This window comes from Ooceraea biroi, chromosome 2, assembly GCF_003672135.1.
Source record: "Ooceraea biroi isolate clonal line C1 chromosome 2, Obir_v5.4, whole genome shotgun sequence".
In the NCBI taxonomy this organism is placed as follows: domain Eukaryota; kingdom Metazoa; phylum Arthropoda; class Insecta; order Hymenoptera; family Formicidae; genus Ooceraea; species Ooceraea biroi.
Genome location: NC_039507.1, coordinates 4,452,222 through 4,474,894, shown reverse-complemented (window position 1 = coordinate 4,474,894; position 22,673 = coordinate 4,452,222). Strand labels below are relative to the sequence as shown.

Sequence of the window (22,673 nt, the reverse complement as noted above, 5' to 3'; positions counted from 1 at the left end):
ACGCGCCACTTCAAACAAGAAGCGACGCGTATTATCTGACACAAAATCATGGATATCAGCGACGATACATGGAGCAGGGGGCGGCCGGGAGAGTCGTAGAAATCAAGAGTAATGACGCGACGCGGCTGTAAATAATAACCCAGTTACATACGAGCTACGTGCGGCTACGTGCGGCCGCAAGCAGTTGCGCAATGCGAATGCATCTCGTGTTACAGAACACAGGTGAACAGTGGCCGCGGTCGCGTCGGTAGGTGCTTTCGTTACCCGTTCGTTCTTTAATTCGGCTGGGTTATTGGCTCGCCCGTGGTACCGCCAATGGGGTGGACCAAACGGGCCTTTCTTTCGCCTCATCCCGCCTACCTCGTCCTCGATGCACTCGATGCGCCGCGCGGAATGCCACTGGACCTCCCCGACCCTCTTTAAAACGCTCGTTTCGCTTTCGCTCCGTCGAACGATTCTCCTGGAGGACCACGACGTGTTTTTCCACCGAGCGAGCTATCATAGCTATTTTCAGCCTTTCTATTTGTCGCGATGTTCCCAGGACACATCGCAAGATCCCGAGATCGTCTCGATTAAACAGCAATGTAATAATTGGATTTGATTCTCCGTGGACGCGAGATCGCGACCTCCAACGCGATCTCCATCGCAGAAATTATTCCACCTGACGCAGTCGTATAGAAAGTCTATGATACCGACACCGGTGTAAGGACACCGGGAGCTTTGCGATACAGATTTTGCCGCAGGTCCTCGTCGTGTATTCATCATCGCACTCTGCGATATACATCAGGTCTGACGCGGAGTGCGGCACAGCATACGCGGCCGACTCGGGTTTCGAGGTTTAATTGCACTGGCGCGACTGCGGCAGCGGCAGCGCAGCGACTCGATGCAAATACACAACTGGATTCGACATTTGCTGCCGGATGTATGAAGAAACGATTTATGTTTTATTAAATCGGTAGACCTCTGAAGTGTGCGCAAATTTCTTAAAAAAATTCGAAAGACGGGAACGTGATGGAAACTGAAGATACGTTTGAGCTCGCGTAGTCGCTGATAGTCGCGAATTATTACCCGTTCCATCCAATGTACAGTAGTAATTAAATATTTTCTTAAAACTGTGCCATGCTTCTTCAAAAGAGTAGATAAGAATAAATATTCTTGTAATAAAAAGAGATATTGAAGATCGATGCAAGTAGATCACCATCGTTTGCGTTTCATCACCATCGTGACGCGGACATTTCCGTTTCTTCTGCGCTGAGAGCCACTCATGAAACGTACCTCGCGGAACATACTACATACCAAAGTATCTAATTTACGTCAGTAACGTCAATATCGATTTTTCAATTTTCACATCGACGAAGACCACCGCCTCTAAAGCAAGGTATACGAGTGTCCCACTCGCCGGGATACCGCTTTACATAATTGCGAACTTAGTCACATCGACGTCCCGCTGACAACCACTTGCTAGCCGTTTCATTAACGGCCGTGGATCACCTCGGACGCGATAATACACGCGGTGTGTGCCGCGACGAAGGTAATCGTCGCGCGCGCGTGCAGCGTCGAAAGGCGCGGGATACATTAACATTCGGATCTCCCGGGATGTCTTACGTAATGAGGAAAAATGTTCGAGCGAGATGTCCGTGAGTGCTTCACGGACGGGTGAAACGTGTCACCAGGACAGAAAGAGTGCCGAGGACGAAGAATTCCAGCATGGATCATCGCGACGAGCGAGCGACATTCTTTATTCATCGCGCGAATCGTTTTACGTCAATTTGCGTCTTCTCTCATTTCAATGTTACGTCGCGAACTAGTAATTTGAAATTTTTAGAGAAATTTAGGTAATAAATTGACTATCACGGGGGAGACTACCGATCACACGGGCCATTGAATGCTGCGTGTGTGTCACGCGCTCATAGTCGGACGGACACACGTGGCTGCGCGTCACGGAATTCCGAGGAGGAGCGAAATTCCGGAGCGTCGTGAAACCCTGTTGTGACAAATTCCAACACGCAAGAGCACCACGCGCGCGTCACGCGCAGCGGTGGCGCACTTTATGACGCAGCATCTAGTTAATGTTCATTACTTACGCTTGTATACGATATCTGTTAACAGCCGAGTCCGAAAGAAGGTTACGGAGAAAATCCGTATCTCGTTATTTCCATCCGAAGGAAATATATAATAAACGGCAAGAGCGCGCTTTCATGGGAGCTCCTAAAAGCGGAATTTCAGAGTTTCTCCGAGTTGTATCATTAAATCCCGTGATTTGACGCGACGCGACGCGACGCGGTGACAATGGCGCGGGGTTACGATCGGGCGATAAAAGTAACGATTCCCGAGTGTATCTTTGTTACCGATTCACCGACTCCCAGATTGGAATCCGAAGGACTCGAATCTCAGGGCGACGCGTCAGCGGGACGTGTCAACGTGGCGACGAAATCGCCGTAACTCACCCAACGATCGCCGTAGACATAGCTGCGTGTCTCCGCCTCGGCGTGTCATCTCAGTCCATGCATTGTAAATCGTGCGAATTACGATCAGCCAGCCGCAATAACGATTCAAGCACGTCGTTCCGCCACGAATTCTCGTGGTTTCCGCTGTAGCCGCGGCGATAATGCACAATCTACGACCGGTGTACGTTACGCGCGCGATAGAGTACGCTCGCGCTGGGTCGATGACACGTTCACGCGCGTTCGGTTTCGGTTCGGTTTGCAGCACGCGTCGCGATCGACGCGAGCAATCCAGTTTTCGAAAGCAGCGTGACGCGGCGAGCGCGATTACATCATCGCCGCGCGATTCAGCGGGAAGACCGCGTGCCGATTTTGTCCGCGCGGCGCGCGTCACGAGCGAGACGAGCTCTCTGCGGAAAAGCCCGCGAGCGGAGCGAGCCTATGTACGTTTTCGGCGTTACGTGCGCAACCACGGTGAATTTCGCGCCGCGCGTCTATCAAAGCGCAATCCACGAGCCTTCGAGGCTTTAACCTGGATTACGCCGATATCGGCGTTGACGCTCGTGGCGCTGACGTAACACGCGAATCCCAGCGCGGTCACGAGAACAGTGATTCCCCCGTAAGCCGATTGACCGATCTCACCCAGACGTTGCTAGAATGGCGAATCGAGCTTCGTGTCACTATGAAAGCGCCCGGCGGAAGCTCCGAATTTTAATGGCATCAGATACACCAGTCCACTATCGGACACTGAGACAGCAAAGACAGCTCGACCGCAAGCCACGAATGGGAAATCAGATCGCTCGATGGGATCGTCGGCGCGCGAAATCACTTCTCCGTTCGATGCCAGACGATCCTCCTCGCAACGAGCCGATCGATCGCGATCACAGATCCGAAAAAGGTCACTCCGCGAGCACACGCGACTCCGCTAGTCGCCGGGACGAGATCGGCACGGTGAATGCCGACGGAGGATGCGACCCGGCGTGACATCCCGGACCACGTGGGGACTCATCCGAGGAGGATTTTGGTGGGGATATTTGTCGCCTGCCGCGTGAAAAACTGCCAACACTTGAATAGGCTCCGACACGCCGATGAAAAACGCGGCTACCGACCCGACGCCGATGACTCTCAGCTGGACACCGCCTGTCGCCTAGGCGGGCATTTCGTGCATGACTACGCACACCCCTGTCGCCCGACCCTGAAGAGTCACGCCGGAGGATGATCGCGTTCATCAGGGTCGTCTGACGAGCGATCCGATCGATCACACGCAGGTTGTCGGCCGACAAAACTGCCCAGCGCGCACGGAGGAACTTGTTTGCGTCGCCAACTAAATCAATTTACGGATCGAGCAACGTATAGTCGACACATCGCGGCACAGTGCGACGTGTTGCGGTAAACGTGACCAAGTTATGAGGCCACGGTGCTTGATAAATTCTGATAACGCAGCGTTTTTTTTTATACCGAGACATTACCTCATGGCACAGCCTACAGTTTACTCAACACTCGATATTAATATTCAATTATAAAAACATCATTTTATCGTTACTGCCTGCCGAAAGGCCGAATCGGCCTTTCAGTAAACTGTTCAGCGGAGTTTCCGGCGTTACGGCAGGGGGAGAGGACACATAAACGCGACGACGACGTCTCCATTCAGGACAACCACGAAATTTACTACCTTTGTAGTGACCGTGCAGCACGAGCCGATTTACGCAAACGCCCCAAGGAAAAAAGTCACCTGGCATCGCGTCACAAAGGTTCGCTCCGAAATGTTTCCTACATAGCCGTGGCAAATCGCGACAAATCACGCGTGTCAATGGATTCCCCAGACGGCCACGGTAAATCGTCGTGACCAATCGTGGCGGCAATGTGTCGCATCGCCAGCGTGATCAAGATCAATCCGTAACGCGGGTCACGATTTGATTTAGAACCAGTAAATTCGACCGCTAACCGACCGGACATAATCGCACAACGGGCACAATCCGCAATTGCCGTAACCGCAATCGCACGCTGTACTGACACATTGGCGACATATCTCATGATTAATAAAGGCAACAAATTAAAAATTGATGCACTTCTAAAGTGTAGTTCACTATACTAATCTTTGTATTTAAATAAATAATTAATGACACTTGGAACGATTGTGTTATCTTTTCGTAATAAATTATGAATATTTTCGTTAGAATTAGAATTAGAATACCTGAAATGTAGGTATTAATGCAGTGAATTTCACTTCACGATGTGCGCTTCTTCGCCAGAAGTCGCTTAGTTTGCAAAGTATTGGGTCGTCCGGAAAGTTCGTGCCGATTTTTAATAGATGGCGTTGGAACATGTCTGAATATATCAATGTTATTAAAAACATACGATTTATATACATATGCTTAAAGGTGACATTTCAACGCATCTTTAGGAAAAAAGTTGTTTGAGATAAATTGATTCGTGTCAGTTTTGTACTCTTTTGAAGATGGAAGAAAACAAAGAACATTTTAGACACTTGATGCTTTTCTATTACCGGAAAGGCAAAAATGCCTCACAAGCAACAAATTCGATATGTTCTGTTTACGGAGAAGGCGCTTTAGCTGAAAGAACCGTACGTAAGTGGTTCGCTAAGTTTAGAGCTGGTGATTTTAACCTTAAAGACCAAGAACGCTCGGGCAGACCCTCTACTACTGATGATGACCAAATCAAGACACTGATCGAGAATAACCCGCGCTACACGACACGTGAATTAGCAGAGATACTGAAAATATCGAAAACCACTGTCCACGATCATGTAGTGAAGCTTGGTTACGTAAGTCGCTATGATGTATGGGTTCCGCATAATTTGGCCGAAAAAATTTAATGGATCGCATTTCCATCTGCGACTCGCTGTACAAACGCAACGAAAACGTACCATTTTTGAAGCAATTAGTGACGGGTGACGAAAAATGGATCATTTACAACAATGTAGAACGAAAAAGATCCTGGGGTAAGCGAAATGAACCAGCATTAACCACTCCGAAAGCCGGCCTTCATCCAAAAAAAGTCATGCTCTGTGTCTGGTGGGATTGGAAAGGAATTCTATATTATGACCTCCTACCACACAACCAAATGATAAATGCAGATAAGTACTGCTCGCAACTGGATGAATTAAAGACAGCGATTCAGGAAAAACGTCCAGAATTAGCTAATAGGAAGGACGTCGTGTTCCATCAGGACAATGCTAGACCTCATGTTTCTTTGACTATCCGACAAAAATTGTTGGAGTTTGGCTGGGATGTGCTACCTCACCCACCGTATTCACCAGACATTGCACCTTCAGACTTTCACTTATTTAGGTCTTTGCAAAATTCTCTTAGCGGCAAGAACTTCAACTCTTTGATCGACATAAAAAACCACCTCGAGGAGTTTTTCGCCGAGAAACCTAAAAAGTTCTGGGAGAATGGAATCTTCCAGTTGCGTGAAAGATGGACAAAGGTTGTGAAACAAAACGGTGCATACATAAGTCAATAAATATTTATCGACATAAAAAAATGTTGCCTTTGAATTTTCCTTCAAAATCAGCACGAACTTTCCGGACGACCCAATATTAAACGCAATTGTAAGTCTATCACAGCATCTAATCTCAAGTACGTTGTAAATCAAGTCTATCACGCATCAAAGATCAAATTTGGTCTCACCCATATTGCGTGCCTCGTCAATGACCAAGACCAGTGACTAACAACGGAAGTGGTCGTGACTATATGCTTTAAATTTGACCTTCATAGCCGAATTTACGCGAACCAGTCATTCGCGGCGTTTCCGTGAAAAGCGTTAATTCGCCTGCTTAATTCGGCTACCTCCGAGTTCCAGGAGATTATGCGAACCATCGCCGAATTCATCATCATGGCACTCCCTACGTCACGAAGAACACTCATCTTTTATTACGCGCGTTTAATGCATCAGGTTGTTTGAAACATTTCAATCTTCCTGGGAAATCTTTCAATTATTCATGTATCACCTTCTAACAAATTATCCTAATTAATATTAATACCGATCATTGCTGAATATTTTTTAATGACTTTCAACAACTTAGATAACTTTCTCAATTTAATATTTTGGAAGTTAAGATAAAGCAATATTGTTATCTCCATTTAATTTTAAATTCTCCTCCCCCTTTCTCTTTGTTTCCTTCTCTTGAAAATTGTACGTGGACGAGAACATATATTCTATGCAACGTAGTTGAGCAAAATTTCTACTTTTGCAACAACAGATTCGTTACAGGCGCCAACGGTTCGGTGCAATCTGCGTGCAACGGATCCGACGAGCAAGTACGTCACTTGCGAAAAACAGAGAACAACGCGAGAACCATTCTGTGCGTGGAACTACACCGGCAAGGGTACAGGCGCGCAAACTATCTCGTTGATTGAGCTCGACTTTTTCTTCCTTCCAACACGAGCACACTCGTGTCTCCAGGCTGGTGCCACGTGAAGTGGTAGATAGCCGTCGACGTCGTGCGTTTATGGAGAACGGATAAGGAGACGACGAGCGACTAAACGCGTCCTGTAACGCTACGTAGAGGACTGTCGTGCGTCAAGTATACCGCGACCGGGATACGAGCGGAGTGCGAGGAGAGACAGAGAATATAAGGAAGGAGAAGAAGAGCACAAACAAGAAGAGGAGCCACGCGAGAGGAGTATACGCGACGTGGTTTTTGCTCGGAAGCCGCGACGTTCCGCCGGCGTCACATTCATTCTGACACGCTCCTCGTCATCCCTCCCGCGAGGAAAAAACGGTTACAGAGTGGCGGGACGAGAGGGGTAGATGAGCAAATATCATCGTTGCGAAGGAAAAACCGCCCACGGTGATTTGTCGGTTCTCGAGGATCCCATAGCAACGAGCTGTGAGCGAGCGATTATAATATCGATCGATTTTCATTCATGACGCAACGCTTTACTCCACAATGTGTAATAATTATTATATTCATGAATTTTAAAGGGATATTCCTTTTAAACGTAGCCATGTTCTTTGAACATTTTGTAACAACAATTTGGTTGCGTTCATCCCGCTGTTAAAATGCCAAACACTCGGCGTAATTCAAGAATCTAATATCGAATCTCAGTTCCGTTAATCTTTTCAATTCCAGGCTAGTTTAAGCTGAAATTCGATCGGCACTTACGATCTTACGATCATAAAACGAGTTGAAACAGTGTCACCGACGAACTCACGATGACTCACCGGTGAAACCGATCTCGTACCCCGCCGATGAAGTACTATCATTCTAGCTCTATCCCTTGCATTCCTAGCGTTTTACTTAGACCTACTTAAAAGGGTTGGATCATTCGATGCTCTTAGGGCGGGTATCGGTTTCGGATGAACGTCCACGGATAGCTCGAGCCGATCGAAACCCGGCGCATCCTGCATGGCCATTCATTATCCGTCGCGTCTCCTTCGTTAAGCCCGAGTCGTTAAAGAGGCCACGGTTAATTGAGTTTTAGGAATTCATTTCGTCGCCGATAACCCAACGTGCCCTCCCCGACGTGCTGCGCCCGTTGTGACCGACGTCTGGGAATTTCGAACGCGACGATATCTCTTAAAAGAGGAGCCGCTACGTGTATCGTCGCACATACTTTCGTGTTTCAACGGGTCGATGTGGGTGATCGCGAGAATCCAGAGTGTATTTCAGCGTAAATCACGCGCGAGCTCCATCGGGAAAGTTTCAGGTGCGCAGTGACATCTCAAGGATGAAATTTATTTCTCAAGGATGAAATTTATTTCGAGTGTTATTAACTTTATCGTAAATCGCTGTTATTCCAGCGATTGATTTATCGATTCATCTTACGGTATTATCACAATAATAGTAATGTAGGGAAAAACTTGTAATTCTCAGGAGTCATATTATAAAACGCGTACTTAATTAACACATGTTAATCTTGTACGTTGTTTAGAATCAGAAAAACTCTGAAGATGATTCGTGCAGCATTTCCAGTCACTGGTTATCATATTACCGAGAACATGATTCATCTACGAATTCATCATGGTAACAAAGTTATCGTTATGTGAGCGAGCACGCACGCAACACACACACACACACACACACACACACACACACACACACACACATACATCTACGTCATTTTAAATGGACGTAATTGTCATAAACCGGTCATGTATGTTGAAAGAGAAACGGTCAAGGATACTGACGCGTATTTGTTATACTTGCGATATAATTCGCAAAATAATCCGGGAGACCATGTGCGCCTCGTCTCAGCCGCGTGCCATTGTGCGGAAAAAGTAAAGATGGAGTGGAAAAATATGAAGGCTGTAGAAAGTCTTGTTTCGAGGAGCAACATATCGCCGTTCGACTCGGCTCATCCACGTCGGCATTTGTTGTTAGACCGTAATCTCTAATGGCTCCTATGGGCATTTAAATAACCATCTCGCCCACCCACCATCACTTAACTCTTTCCACTTCTTTTTCTCTCTTTCGCGTCCCTCTCTCTCTCTCTCTCTTCCCATTCTCAGAACCGCGGTGCTATCAGAGGCGCACGCTCTGACGATTGAAGAAAAACGACTGCTCTCGCTGGCTTTCCATTTTTTTACCGTTATACAGCCGATCTAGAGGGGTCTCACCACTATTCGCCACCGTTGAAAAAGTATCGTCCCTAAAGATCAAGGGTCGCGTCCGTAAGGATCATCGTAAGATGCTGGAGATGCGAAATCTTGATCGTTATGGCCAGGACGGAAAATCACAGATGGACGAAGACGGATGTCTGCGGTAACATTGCATTACCGAGATGAAAATAAACGGCGTCGGCAGAAAATGTGTCTGCCAAAATTCTGCGACGGATCTTCCTCGCTCGTGGTAGCGAGCGTGGATGAGTCAGCGGCGGTTAGTCATACGAAACTTGGTTAGTCGACGAATCCATACAAGAGCGAGGGCGCACTTTTAGGGCACTCTCCCAGCAAATCGAAGCCACCGAGAACGACAGTTCCGGTTCGAACTACAGCGTTCGGCGATCGATTCGGGCAACGATCCACCGATTAAATTTATATTTGGTAAGTCGTTCATCGGGGATATGCCGCTGTCGCGTGGAATTTCGTCGGACGAGAACGGAAAAACGCTCTCAAGGAGGAAGATTAAATCGGGTTGCTAACGAAATGTACGCGGAAATTTTATGGTCTGCGCTTAATGACAAGCCGGTCGATGGCCGTCCGATGATTCGACGCTGCTCTTGATCGGGCAACTCGGGACCAGAACGAGACGTAATGACGCGCGGATTGGAGAAGCGAAAATGTGGAAATCACTCGAACTGATCCTATACTTGCACTGTACGAAGTCGTTGGAAATCTATCTCCAAATTAGAACGCGACGAGTAATGCAACAAACCAATCATCCCCGATACTTATTTATCAGGTGAAAGTTCAATTGAACAAATGATCATAATTAATCATAATAGGGATTATCAATAAATTAATAAATAATCATAATAGAGATAATAATGCTCGGCGGTCATTCGTTACTTTGAAACCTGATGATCGCGCACTTACTTATGAGTAAAAATATCGCAGATACAAAAGCGATGCCTCGCGATTGCTGATAACGAGAGCGTGGGAATATGTGGAGATAAGACTCGCAAAGTCGCCGGGATGGAATTCGTGTAATCGTTCTTGGGAATTTCGTGGAATCGCTTGTGCGGTGCAGGCCCGAAATAAACGCGTTACATCAATGGCTTAACGTACACCACTGTGATATCTAAGTAAGCCCGACATCGTTCTTGCGATCAACGTTGAACAATCGAATGTTTGCTTACCCCAGAAAAGGGATCCGATATCGAATCTTTATCTGAAATATCCTCAGACATTACCGATGATGAGCAACGTCATCATGTTTGTTGGCAATCGTTTCAACTGACAAGCATCATTTATGACCAAGCCAACTGACAAATACGCAAAAAAATGAAAAAATCGCAAATGCACATTTCGCGACAACTGAAGTATTATAATACGTGCACTGGAAGCGCGTGAATTTCATAATTTCATTAATATAATCATGATTGAGAAACTAATGAAGTTAAGAGAAAAACCGTTACGTCTACTTAGCAAGAACTTAATGCCATAATAATCTAATAATCGCGTTCCTTTTTCAGGAGGCGGAAAAGCAAACCAGATACGTCAGAGATACGTTGACGTCTTGATCGCCAAGTATTTCATTACGCTGCGATAATCTCAGATCCCCTTTAAACGGTTTAAACGGTAGAGAGTTAATTTACCTCTAATTATCCGAGGCGGATAATTACACCGTTAATACGGGCTTATCGGTTCACGCAAAAAAGAGCATTCGTAGGGCCTTCGTGACGGTTTGCACCGAGCTGAGAGGTGATTTTAAGCCGCCGTGAAATGACCGACCGGAATCGCTCCGGTTTAATAACTTGACCGGGTCCGCCGCGCCGATAATCTTCAAATTCGCGCTACACTTATTGTCTTCGCGAACAACCCGCTTTCCAGGTCCGCTATTAGCCGACTTAATAAAAACTTTCGCTATAAACGCGGTATACTTGCGCCGTGCAAGTGGAGGGAACTACGCTTGTGGACACTCGCAGACACACGGCGGAGCACCTTTCCCGATAACGAGCAACACGATTGGGTACAATTAGCGATGAAATCAATCGCCGCGGATCCAGCCATCAATATGCATAATCGCACGAGCGCCATTAGCCGTGTCAGCGTGTGTGTCCGTAACGTCGATGCTGCATGCTGATATGCGAAGGTCTCCTCCTACTCTCCATGTCCTTACGGCTGTCTCATGTGTGCAAGTTGTTTTAGATGTAATTACTGAGTGATTTGCACCGACTGACGATAGCCGGCGAGCTGGTGAGAAAGAGAGGACTAGAGAACCCGTTAGAGGGAAGAGAAAGAGAGAGAAGGAGCCTTCCTGCTTTCAGCGTAGAACCAGTCCGTTGGCGGACGTATGCCGCGGCTGTTTCTCCGCTCGCGGGAGGGACTTTGTCATGGCCGAGTGATATCCAATCGCGGATATAGTCAGTGGGAACGTGGTATCCAATCGGCGGTATGGATTGCTGCTAATTGGCCCCGATACCCACGGACAATCATCTAACCGCGATCAGGTGGTCCACCGTGGCGGAATAACTCCGATGCCGCGGACGGATGGCATCGGCGATAGCTTTGAACCTTCGCGTTTCAGCGTGTCGCCGCGATCCTTCTTCGAAATTTCGTATGCAAAATTCCATTACCACCGTTAAAATTGGATTGAGCCTATAAGATTCAAGTGTCAAGTACCTTTGCGATCGCTACTTGTAGGCGTTACATTTTCCTGACGAAACTTGATAAATATTTGATCGTCCGTTTAAACAAATTATATAAAATGATGTTTTTTGATCAGCTTATTTTATTTTTTACGTTGGATGTTTTATTTACATTTTGGTAACTTATTTTGATTTATTCAAGAGAATGATACTCCCGTAAAGCCGCCGGTTGCCGTTTATCAGCGCGAAAAGGAGCATCGGAAGACGTTACGCAGTACCGGGGAATCTATGCGATTAGTAATATTTCATATCGCGTTATTCGATCTTCGTATCGTAGGATGCAAATTATCTACCGTCGTTGGTGGTCCGACTTATTTCTTAATTAGCTTTACTAGCCCGAGGAGGTGCGCGGGACGGGTGAGCGAGGAAATATCTTCATTGCTCCTTTTTTATCAACAAGCTCTACACCGCTACTCCTTAGCGGGATCTCGACAAGATCTTCCCGTGCCATTAACAAGCGAGCATGTCGAGGAGCAGCCAAATCGCTTACCGATGTACTCACCGGCGTGCAGGCATCGTGCCTTTCTCTCCTCGTGCGAGCACACGCCCCTACTCGTCAATCCCAGTTCTCTCTGTTTACACTCGGCTTTTCGGAACAAGTGCTAAAATACCTGGCGCTACGCATGTCATTAAATCGCGCAGCGATTACATGCCAGGAGTAAACGACGTCGCCACCCTCCCCCCCGGTCGTAAAAAAGGGGAACCTCGAGATCGTGTTAATTGCAACAAATATATACGGGAGGAGGATCTGGCATCATCGGGCATCCCAGCCTGATGGGCGGCAAACAAGCGAATCTCCGGCGGCGGAATTCCGAAAATAGGAAGTCTGCGAGTCTCCGCCAAAAATACATCGCCGATTGGCAAACGTAATTAGTTAAGACCTCGTGCTCGCGCATCTGCCGAAATTTACGAGTGCTCGCGAAAAGCAATCGCATACCTCGATGATGTTTCATGCACTTTCGCTGCGGGACGTTTCGAGTTAGGCAGACACCAGGCAGACTTGACGGATGAGCACAAGTAGATAGCCTACGCACTAGTCAGACGCAAACCCCGCGTAACTGCTTTCGTCGCCCAAATCGACCGCAACATATTAAATTATCGAGTAATATTAATTAAGTTAAATTATTGATTGAGAGATGTAAATGGTGCGAGTCACTTATGCCATTGAGCTATTGACTTAAGATTGATTTAAGATTTATTTTAATTGTTTACAAAAAATAACGCACATTTCTAGACTATGAAAGTAGACCTACATCATATTCGTGTCTTTAGTGTTTAGGTCTAATGGAAAATAGTAAATATATACTACATATTTTCAATCAGAGCTTTCTGCGCGTTGAACGAAAATGAGCCAGAGAAGAGCTACGTTTCAATTTATGACATATTTATGAATTTTCCCATGATTCTGCATGAAGCGTAAAGAGTCGCCAGGCTTCGTAAAGAGACTCGGCGGACGTCTCGACGAAATTCGTCTGCGAAGTGGATGTCTCGTAAGGTATCATTCGTCAAGGCATTTTTATAGCGCAAGTTTACCACGTAAAGAGTCGGAGAGAAAGCGGAGAGGTGCCTTTCTTCTCGCGCGGTATACACGCGTACGTCTCTCCTCCCTTGCCGCGTGGATCAACTTCTTTGTCTCCGTATGCGTATTTTGTGGGTGAGTGCATGTGGCTATGTGCATCGTCGCCGGTCCATAGTGATGTTCGACGCGCGCCATGAGCGTCTACACGTACGCCGGCAGCCGCCGAGTCGAGATACTTTTGTTTTTACGGCTTTACGAGCCGTATCGCCGATTGCTCCGTTTGTTCAGGTTCAACGATCGGCACCCGGATTCCAACGGCGATTCGGTCGTCATACCCGAATCCCCCGTGGGCACGGTCTCGTTTCTCCCTGCTTCTTCCCATTCCCGTCTCCGCTTCTCCGCGAATGTCGCGTGGCACATCAGGAAACTTAAGCCATTAGAGTTCGCAATTCGCTTGATAAGGCGGATTCTTCCCGACGAATTTACACGTGCAGCGCTGTACTTTGCAGTGAAATTAATAAAGCGCAGAGAACAGACGTAAAGAGGAAGGGTAACTTTGCGATTCTGTGGTTTTCCTACTTGCCACTGCAAGTGTACGTCGAAGACTTTGTAATTTCCTTCCATTCGATACTTTCCAATGTATATTTATGTATGTATACTTGGACGAGCGTCATGCATACGTCGTCGTCGGTGGCACGAGCTGCATTAAATGCCGCGTTCTGGCCGCGCACTGCACGCGATTACGACGCACGATGACATCGCTTGCGTGACCGCAAACATTGTGTCATTGTCACGAGAGCACGCGTAGTACCACGTGTAGGCGGACGCCAGGCGGGCCAGCGCGATGAATTATACATCGCGAATGTTTTCGGTCTCTCGAATTTGCATCGCCTGAACGGCTACCGCCCGCTATTCTTAACCACGGGGGCACCCTTACTCTCCCTCACTTTCTCGATCTCTCTCTTTCTCTCTTTCTCTCGCTCCCGGTTCTTCTGATTATCCCTCCGCTCGTCGACCAAAAAAGGAAGAGCAAGATGTACGACCTCAGAATCCGCCGGCGTGTCTAGCTATTATACGCGCTATACGCGCCTGGCGCTACGTGCGGCCGATGCGATCTCGCTGAACGTGGAAATTAATTATCAACGGTCGCGTGTCTGCGTCGCCGAAATTAACGATCCGCGTTCCCTGGCGGACCTAAAACATATTTACTATCCCGGGAACCAGGACATTTTTCCCAGAGAATCACATCCAAACTGACGAATTAATTTTTTAAGATCCATTCGATTGCAAAAATACCTCTGCTTTCAATCCTCGCGTGTCAAGGTGAGTTTCGTTCTTTTTTCGACTTGCTCATCAACCAGCTGTCAGAAAACCAAATGTGCGGAAATGCGTGAGAGTGGAACGAAACGCTCGGATAGTTCACAAGAGTGTTGCTCGAGCTCATAGCTGAAGCGCCGTGCACAGACGGACGATTCAGAGATCCGAGAACGGTTCCTTGTCCGGACGTCGTGTCCTCGGACGAGCAGGACGAAGTAGAAGCAGCATATGGACGGGACATGCTTATCGCGGGACACGCGCGATAATAAACGTCCCTTTTACGAGCGCGGAAAGCGTAGTAGATACGTGTAGAGCGCGGAAAGGAGCGGAGTTGCGGATGCGCCTCGCATACCGGCGAGCGTCGCCGTTTGTTTTGCACGCGCCGGCGGAAACGAATCTCCCCGATAAAAGCTGGAGTTACGATCGGGGGTTTTAAGTCGAGAAGCCGGGAAGGAGATTGTGCCGTGCTGGATGGGGGGACGCGCCCGTCGGCCGCCACGCCGCACGATTCGGATCGATATCACGTTAATTGCATGCCTTCGCGATTGTGTACTCGCGGTCGCAGGAATGGCAGTCATCGCCGGTGACGCGTAACGTTCGCGTTCGTTGGGAAACCGCGTGCTCTCTTTGTCTTCTTCTGGTCTGCGAAACTACTTTTCACTGTTATCCAGCAGCTTACCTTGTGCAATTTTGCCGCAAGAAAAATCTCCTGTTTTCAATTTTTAAATAGTTCAATTTATTGTGAGCACGATGGAAGCTTAGACTGGAACTCATCGATTTTTTTGAAAATTAATTATTTCCTAACTTATGCCGCGGAATCCGAATTTATTAAAAATATTATTATAATACGCGTGAATTGGTACATGTGTTATTTTCTTCTGTACACCACGACCCCTATCATTCCCCTTCAGTATGCCATTTTACCGAGCTTCTCACCGCGCCGATTTTAGCTTTCTCTCTTTCGCAGATATCGCTCGTAATTCATTACAGTCCGGTGTGAGTGAGTTCTGCTCGTAAAGCACGAACGAGCCGGGCTTTTGGCGAGAAGGAAAACAATAGCCGCAATAGCAATCTCCTCAGCAGCCACCGCCACCGTCGCCGCTGCCGTCTCCTTCTGCCTTGGCGCGTCGGAATGGCGATCGGAGAACGACGCACGAGACGAGGCCGCCGCCGTCACCGCTGTGCATCAGGACCGACGATTATGGGATTGAGTAGCGCAACGCGACGTGCTGGATATCCTCGTCGGCCATTTTGCACAAAGAGTTCCCGTGCCGCCGCCACCGATGTCGGAGAAAGAAGGAAAACGAGAGACAGAAAGAGAGAGACAAAAACACGGAGAGATATGGAGAAAAGAGACGCACGCATCAGACATGCAATAGCGACGCCCCCGTTGTAAATTATCTTGCGGGGGACGAGCGGTCGAGAGTGGGACGGGGGTAGATGGACGATGAAACGGACGACGACGACGTGGACAAAGCGCGAGGAACGGGGTGCCTTGCCGGAAACTCAGGGCAAGCGAGAGGAGAGACGCGCGACGAGAAAGGATACCGCGCGCGGTACGGTGTTGAAGAGAGAAAGAGAGAGAGCAGATCAAGGGTCCTCTCTCTGGCGGTCTAATTAAGAGCTCAGGCTAATTCAATTATAATTTATGCCCCCGAGGCTGTGCACTTCTCGTCCCCCCTCGCCCGGGCCCTCCTAGTTACGGGCAATCAATTACACCGAGCTAAACGCCACATGTCCGCGGCGCAATAATTTACGACGATTTCGGGCTTTCGTCGATCTTTTCGCGAACATCGTGAACCACCAGGACCGGCTAGGTCATCGTCGACAGAGGAAGGCTGCGACGTGAGGAGGAATGAGATTGCGTGAGGTAAAGGAGGAAGAAAAAGAGGAGGAGGAGGAGGAAGAGGAGGCGGCGGCGACGTCCGCCGCCTGACAGGATTGAGACGTCCTAGATTATTTGTTTGGAGTGCAACGTTCTCCGCTCCGCCCAGCTCATCTCGCGAGCTCGTCTTTGCTCAACGCCTGCGTCCTGCGCTCGTCCGCCGCAACCGTCTTCGTCTCGTCAGCAACCACCGACGGCACCTTTTTACCCTCGCCGATGGGAAAGCACACGGTGTACGCAAGGTAGCCTCATGTGGGCGTGTGCCTCGGTAGACACGTCCTTGGAACACCGTCATCAGCTAGACGCAGCCGAGCATCTAGAGAACGCAGCAGCGTTCTTCTCGTGCATGGTGTCAAGGATACCATTCGTCTTCGTAATGGAGAACCATTGTTATTCGACTAATAACTGTCTGTTCTGCAGTGCGATTGAATTGTTCATCGAATGAAGCGACTGACCGCATTATCTCCCATTGACAAGAAGAGCGCACCACATTGATAATTTAGATACTAATTTAGGTGCTAATTATTGCAGAATAGTGCTGATTATTGCAGAAACTGGGTCATCCAATTTAATTATTTCTGCGCACGCGATAAGAATTAATTTCTGCCAACATCTTTCGTGAATTGAATAAAGATAGAATAAATCGCAAAAGGATTGATTATGTTATTGAAATATCTTTCACTACAGAAGATACATCTTAAATCTTTGCGAGTGCCATTCGCGAAACGTGACGACAGGGAACTCCACTCAAGTTGAAATACGGAACTCGATCCGTACTGCACTGAAGTCGTACGGAGACAATGTCAATTTACACGGGAAAGTATATACAGTCAAAATTACGTCAGCGTGATTTACGGCTCGCAGTGAAAACGTTTTCTCACTCGTATACCGCTCTGAGACATCTCCTAAAAGCGCAATAAATTAGCATTTAGGATAAAGTATCGTTTGTCTCGGCAGCTAGCAATTATAATGTGCCCTGAATCGTCATTACGAAATGTATTATTAAATGTATTACACCCGCATGATTGGTCCCTAGCGCTATTATGATATATTGTGTCACACTCGCTTATCCATAAAGCTTCTGATCCTCAAACCAATGGTTACCCATACCGACACGATAATCTTCAGATCAACTCAGCGTACATATCTCGGTATTCTTTGAAAGAATACCGAGATATGTAAATGTACTAAAAATTACAAATAGAGAGAATGTCAAGAAATAGAAGCGAGAAATATTCGAAATTTGCCACGTACAACATAAATATAGCAACATGTTTTATCAATGACAGTATAACTGGGAGCATCGTATTTATTCTGTGCGTCATTCAAACGATTTATGGATTAATACCTTGTCGAAATAAATCGACATTTCGACTGCTTCTCCGAATAACAGTAATTCACGGATGATGAATACGTGTTCTATAACTAGTCGATAGCTTCCGCGTCATCACTACATCATAGTAGATGAGCCACAACGATTCAATCGGAACGCGTTTGTCGAACGTATGAAATGCCACTGTGTCAAGAGGCTCGCAAAAAATTACACGTGCTCCAATCGAAACGGCAAATATCGACCGCAAGTAGTGAAGCAGATGTCGAAATGCAAATCAGGAGAAAGCCCGAAACGCGTATGTACGGAAGTAAAATCCGCGTGCCGCGTTGTCTGTCGCACGCGTTCACATCACCAACAATTTTGTACGTCATGCGCGATACGCATGCGACTAATGCAACGCCGGAAAATTATGCAATTTGCGTGTGAGCGTCGCTCGACGATGTTTATCACTTGAATGGAATTTTACAGACGGCAGGGAAACTTCCGATTATGAGTTTACTGCGAGGCATCACGTTCAGAGAGCGCGTCTCCTGAATTAATTCTCACATCTCCTGTTTTCCTTTATTTATCGCCAGTCAGAGATCTTGGAATAGCGATAAAAGAATTAAAGTGCTTTGAGAGTTATCTGAATCTGTATGAAAGAAACAGTCACGCTACGATACGATCGCGTAACACTATCAGCTGAATGGAAATAAAGAGCGAGGCTCGCAGATTAAAGTTAGAAGCTCAGAAAAAGTCTAACAGCCGGGCATAAGTGTAACTGTTTCTGGGTAACGCAACGAGGTAAAACAAAACTAGGTAAAGTCGCAACGAGCGGAAGGGAACGTACAAGCGAGCTAACATTTCAATTTAAAATTCAATTCACCTTTCGATCTTCCATTCACCTTCCGCTACCGCTTAACTGTACAATGGCCGACGATAATTCCCATACCGAACCCGCGGCAATGCGATAGTTCGTAGAAAACGCAATTGAGAGGAAGGACAACAGCGGAAGCTGACTCCTACGTTCAAATAGCCGCCTGAATCCGTGAATGACGAGCGTCCTGAACTCGATGATCGCCAGTCTACTCCGACGAGAGAGGAGAAGCAAAGAGAACGGGCAAGATGTCGTACGTCGTTCCCTCTATAAATACATTTACCTTGTTTGCAGAGCACTTGTACTTGGCGGCTTGTACCGGTGGAATGCGACTCTCCCTCTGTTTCGATCGGTTTTCTCCAAGGGCCGTGCGGTAAGATTTGGACGTGAAGGACTTTCGAAATACTACAATTGCTTAAGAAATTTTGCCGTTTATAACAATCGACGTTTCGACCATATTAGGAAAGTATAATGAAAGCACTTTCCGACTATGTGTATATATTGATCTCCAATTTTTAGATAAATAAAAACTGATAATTATAAAGCCGAAACTTATTATTTTATAGCTTTTTTAAATAAATTTATGTATTATTATGACATTTATTATTATCATTAACATAATTGTTATTGATGTAGTTTTTATATTCTAAAATATTTCTAATGGAAATATATTTTTCATATTTTTATAATACTATCTGCATATAACGCGTTGCGCGTTGCATCATATTTGAAATCATATCAGCAAACAACATCCGACATCCAGATACTCTTCATCTTAAGTATAAGACAATTACTTTTTCAATTATCAAAATGCTACTTCATGCCATCGCTCAGACAATAGATGATGATAATAGAATGATGATAATACAGCTGATGAAAATTTCAACATCTCATGAAACGCGAATGAAACAACCGCACTGGCGATTCCTTTATCACGTAACGTGATTCGTGATCAATAATTTTCCAGTGCACACAACCACAGAGTCTCGGTATATCGGTTACCCGCACAGCTGATTGATTAGCTACCAGCATAGCTAGTTTTATCGATCTGCGTATCTAGTGTGACGTACGATTGGTGAGTGTACGAGCATTTTCGCGATCTCAATTGCGCCGACTCAGAAATATTCTGCCAGAGAATATTACATCAGACTACCCAGCCCCGCCAGGTGTGATTACAACTCGTAAGTTCATCACCGCGAGGAATCGAAGCCGGCCATTTAGTCTGAAAGCTGCGTCGCGGCAATCGAGGCGGCGATTAAGCCGTAAGTCGTTAATTAAATCGTCGATAGATCTACGGGAGGCTTCGCGAGCCAATAAAAGTGCAACGGCGAAGAAAACGAGTCCGGAGTAACGAGGCGTCAAGCGACACAGCGGTTTCTCGGACCTCGAGAGATCGAGAGAGCTTATTGCATAAGCGAGAAGTAATTTAGTTCTTTAACGTCACAGCGGAATAGCGCCGCTCATTAAAATTATTAGCGACATCGATCAGGAGTGTAACCTGAGGGCAATGGAGCAAGAACGGCAAGCGAATGAATCGTGAAGGATCGAGCAGGAAATCGCGCAAAAATGAATCTCTGTACTCGACAGCCATTTCGCAGATCTCATACGTTCACCTTCCATAGGCGTAATTTTGATCGTACAGGGGAGAGAAGAGAAATGAAAAAATTCTGCTCTTATCGGCTCAATAGAACGCCGCTCTTATCACGTCCCAGTGAATATACGATCGATTTTAAACGACTGTAAATCGTGTCGTGCGATTTCACGCGATCCATGTGCGCTTTGTCCGATATCTATTGGCATGCTATCTCGTTCGTTCAGCGCGTTCGATCATAAAGTCGTATTATATATTATTATTATTATCGCAATTATTATTAGTTCCATCGCGCGAGAGGTACGAATCGTCTACCGCCGTGCGATAAGACGATAAAGCGGCGGTTGCAAGCATACGGACTGACGGTGATACACGCTCCTGATAAGGATCACACACTCTCTCTTTCTCTCTCTCGTTAACGACACCAGAAAGAATACTGCTGACTTCTTATCCCAAGGAGCTTGTCTCGCAGTATGTTTCGCATATCATATATGACGAGCCACATGATGAATAACTCCAAATCCGCTGCACATGTCTTCGCGCGCTCGCCAATTTCGCGAATGTCATTAGATTCCAACATCTCTTTTCTTGTTCTCCAGTCGTGCGCAGACGATTAAATCCGCCCATGACGATTCCGAAAAGCTTCGGCCTTTTAACAAGAATTTTGGATACGGCCCGACAGAATTTTGTCATTCTGGGGGCACAGATTGGCGGCGGCGCGCGGACCGGTCCCACTCATTCTCTCGGTGCCGGGCCGCTTCTTGTCCATTTACATACAAATTTATTCGCGCGTGCAGGCGGCGCGAATCGGTGCCGGCTTCAAAGGCAAACGACGTCGCCGATTATTCAGGCTGGACCCGGGGCCCGGGGCTGCCCGATCGTCTTCGTGAATGGAGCCCCCCGCGCTCTCGCGAGTCACGAGTCGCAGCGCACCGTACTTTATACATACCCTCTCCGATAATGTCTTTGGTCAATAATCACCGCACGGCACGCACGCACGCGGCCGGCCTCGCAGGCCTTCGCACAATGCTAACAGGCCTTTGCGCGCGGAAAAAGTTGGCGCCAAAAATATTTGCCGTCCGGCGACGTCTATATGTGAGAGCACTTCGCCGATAGTGAGCCCGTCGTGTATTGTCGTTTTTGTGCCGCGCCGCTCCGACTATTGGAAATCTCGGTGCGATCCTCCTTACGGACGTGATTCCCCCTTACGAGCTTATTAACGATCTTGAGAATCGTAACGATGGAGGATCGTAACGGATATCGACTGTGCTTGTGCGTTGCCGAAACGAAAAACATCGGTTTTCTGTGATTATAATTAATTCACATTAAATTGCATACAACAAATTATTTTCATATCGATTTTTATATCAGGAATCTGTAGATAATTTCGAAGAAATTGGCAACGTTTTATTGACAGAAATTTCTATCACATCCGGTACATCTATCTGAGAGGGGATTTTGTAATCTTGTTCCGATAAAAATTTAAGAATTTTAAAGACCGGATAAAAATGAAAAAGAAACCCCTTACATTTGGAAAGTCCACGCTCGACGTAATGGGAAATTAAAAGAATGGCGATGATAATGGTACGGTACAACGCTACGAGCACATTCTTCTTCGGTCGGTCGCGCAGAGTACTTCTTCCTATTCTGTAGAATTGGTAGATTTCCAGAATGTTGCTTTTTATTAGCTACGAAGCGTGCAATCGCTTGGCAATTTACTTAGATCTATAGTCTAAGTATACCGTTGATTATCGCTTCTCGGTTGATCACGTGTAATCCAGCTATATCCGTTTTGTGTCAGTAGAAAATTATAAATGAAAAAATGCGGGCGACGTATATTCTTAGCTCGACTTAAGCCATCACTTCAAACTTTATCGATATCAAGGATAGGAAGTAATAAACGTACATAACTTTTTCGCACACATACAAAGCGATAGAGGAAGCTGAGGACATATTCAGCTAATCTGCTGTTTTTATTGTAATTTATTATTCTGTTGTAATTTATTAATATATGCGCATTTTGTTAGAAATTCGTCATTTGCTGTATCGATCAATCGATTTTATTACTTTCAATAAATTTTCAATGTGATTATCAAGATACGAAACCAACCATAGGTAAAGGTACAGAAATTCCACAAGAAACAAACAGATTGAAACTTGGCGAACGTTACGGAAAACTTCGCCACGCTTATCGTCTCGCTCACTTGCCGCATTTTCACGTTTTGTCATCCAATACATTGGCGCCATGGCGATAATCTAATCTCGCGATAATATATCGACGTGTACGTCTTTGTATGGGTGAACGTCTATCACGCAAACTTCGAAAAAAAATTATGAAGCACTTGCGTAGTACTCGTATACGCATGCACGAGTAAAGTTATTTATATCGAGAGCCAGATGCACAGCTGCGGTATTTGTAATCAGAAGGTGGCATGCATGCAAAAAGACAA

The 22,673-nt window shown here is 46.5% G+C and overlaps 1 protein-coding gene across 2 annotated transcripts in view; it reads right to left on the bottom strand.

Moving 5' to 3' along the window:
- LOC105281715 (fibroblast growth factor 18) overlaps window positions 1-22,673 on the bottom strand; it is a 114,122-nt gene that overhangs the window by 17,238 nt on the left and 74,211 nt on the right. The window lies entirely within an intron of this gene.